Source organism: Medicago sativa, chromosome 1 (genome assembly GCF_051527215.1).
Source record: "Medicago sativa cultivar Bolivia chromosome 1, Bolivia_mono, whole genome shotgun sequence".
Classification (NCBI taxonomy): domain Eukaryota; kingdom Viridiplantae; phylum Streptophyta; class Magnoliopsida; order Fabales; family Fabaceae; genus Medicago; species Medicago sativa.
Window position 1 is genome coordinate 8,113,055 of NC_140749.1, and position 2,754 is coordinate 8,115,808.

General features: G+C 25.7%; 1 long non-coding RNA gene across 1 annotated transcript; it reads left to right on the forward strand.

The window, feature by feature from the left end:
* Positions 1–1,093: 1,093 nt before the first annotated feature.
* Positions 1,094–2,356, forward strand: LOC146952283 (uncharacterized). Its single transcript, XR_015020164.1, has 2 exons — positions 1,094–1,487; positions 2,072–2,356. It is a non-coding gene; the product is annotated as an uncharacterized LOC146952283 (long non-coding RNA).
* Positions 2,357–2,754: the final 398 nt, after the last annotated feature.

Consider the following 2,754-nt stretch of genomic DNA (forward strand, 5'->3'; position numbering starts at 1 on the left):
ACTTTTCGGAAAACCACATAATACATTTCCGAAAGTTTCAAACCAAAACTATATATTATTACTATTTTTTGGGTCATTAAATTTACTTTTGGAAAGTTCTTTCGACAAAATATGTATTTTAGTTATTTTTTAATAACAAGACTAACACTACGTCTGCCCAGACCACTATAACAAGGGAAAATCATGCTACCACAAGAGAATTTACAGAAAAACAACTATGGTGCCTCCGAAAACGCACAAGCAGCACAAGAAAACAAAATAGGCAAACACAACTAATTATCCTCTTCTTCGAACACCATCAAAAGTCATTAAAATTCATACTTTATTTTTGGATTTTATAATTGATTACATCATTCAACCATGGGACAAAACAAGGACTAAGGCCCCGTTTGGATAAATCGCTTATAGAGATGCTTATAGCATTAGAGCTTATAGGCTAGAGCTTACATCATAAGCTTTTATACTCGATAAGTTATTTATGTTTGGATATGTACACTAAAAAGTACTTACATAAATTGAAGTGTTTGGATGTGTCATTACATAAGTAATTATAAAATATAAAAAATATTTTTAATTTAAAAAAATTAAAGAAACAAACCACGACTAAAAAGCTGTAAAAAAAACTATTAAATAATTTTAATATAAATAAAAAATTATCAATATTCGAAAGAAATTAACATTAAATAATCAAAACATCACCATTCACAAGAATTATATATGTGTGTGTCTATATATATATATATATATATATATATATATATATATATATATATATATAAACGTATGTAAAAATTTAATAGTCATAGTTCATTGTTGAAAAAAATATCATGTAATTTTCTCAAGTTGTGAGTCAAGTACTCTTTATACTTCTCTCCTTTCTAATAAATTTGTTTGTAAAAATAAATATCAGCAAAAGGCAAAAAAAATTATAAGAAAAAATGTACGAGAGAAGAAACAAAACAACTATAAAAAATTTACCTGGTATTTGTATTTGTATTGTGTCAACTCTCTGTGTAAATTATTTTGAGAAATATGGTTGTATAAATTGAATGAGTGTAACATCTCTATTATATATATTTGCGCTATTTTTTTTTAAAGTACACGTGGCAACCTATTAGTGAGAGACTCATTTAATGTTTTTCTCATGTACACAAGACAGAATATCTCTCATCAAAGAATATTTCTTCTTATTTTTTTGTGATTAAAAACGTAAATGGTGACTGAAAAATGAATGGTTTAATGGCGTGTAAATGCTATTAATTAACTTTCATTGCATTTTTTAATTTGTTTCATAGTTAAACATGAAAAAATGAACATATTTTTTATCTTCTTCATTTCCATATGTTCCTTCCAAGCTTTAACACCATTCTTTTTTTCTCTTCAGGTTGTTAGGGAGCATATTTTAAATCACGATCATATTTTCAATCACAAAAATATGATATAGTAAAAATCAATTAGATGAAAATCATAGTCTCAAGTGTAACAAGGTAAGTGGATTCAAATATTTTATTTTCTTAGATTATTGACGGTGACAACGTGTTAGTATTGGTTTGAAGCCCGTGTTTGTGTAAATGTTCATTGATGCGTGTTGATCATTCTTGCATTAGTATTTGTGTACAGAAAGTTTTAACCACTATTTAATAGAGATTTGTTTATAATTTCCTATAAATATTACCTCAACCATAACCATTCCTCACATCATTTCAATATTCAGTTAAAGAATACAAAATTATTTCAAAACAATCATGTTTGTTCATTTATAATTTGTATCCATTTTTTTATAAAAAATATTTGTATTATTTTTCTTCATAGTGCTTATAAATAGTGTCTCATCCTTATTCTCTAAATATCACATATTTGTTTCTGGTTCTTGACTACTCTCAGATTGCAATTTATTTAAACCCATTATTTTATTTTTTTAATCCTCTTTCTATCTCTATATTTTTATAGTCTTTTTGCCAAAAAAATTGATCAACTTTTCTTCTTTAGCAACAGTTGAAATATATGGGTTGCTCTTCGACCAATTGTTCTTTGGTTTTGACTGGATTTTATTAATTTCTTATTTTTCCAGTTATGTGGATTCAATCAAAGATGAAGTGCAAGGCTGCAATAACTGAAGTTTGACTACATGGATTTGTAGAGTTCCTCTCAACAATAGAAAGGATTTGTAGAGTTGAATATTTTACAAAACTAATAAAAGTTGTAAAAAAAAATTACATTGAGTTGTATATTTTAATCAAGCTTTATATTTTTAGAGTTGTATATATTAAAAATTTGATTAAAGTGTCTGATGTTATATGAATTTTAAGTAGTTTTATCTGCATTGAGATTGTAAAAATGCTAGCAGTAATATTGACGAGTTATGATTGTTCGAATATAAACCAATCTTTATTATAAACATTTGTCTTCCTTTAAATCAAGAGTACATGTGACATCTTCACATTCTTCATCTCATTTAATGTTTTTTTTATCATCCAATCAAATTGAATCATGACTCATTTCTCGTGACGCATAATCACGACATCTAACTCTAAATGAATATTCCAGTTAATGTAATTAATGGCTTCCTTTTGCAACTAATTACTAACATTTATCATTACAAAATCATTAATTTATTTTTTAATGATATTACATTTAATGATGTTCTTATTTTATCAATTCAATATATTAAAGATATCACTTTTCAACTATGATAATGAATAAAATATTATATCTTTCATTTGTAAATAATATTCAAGATAGGCTTTCGTATTT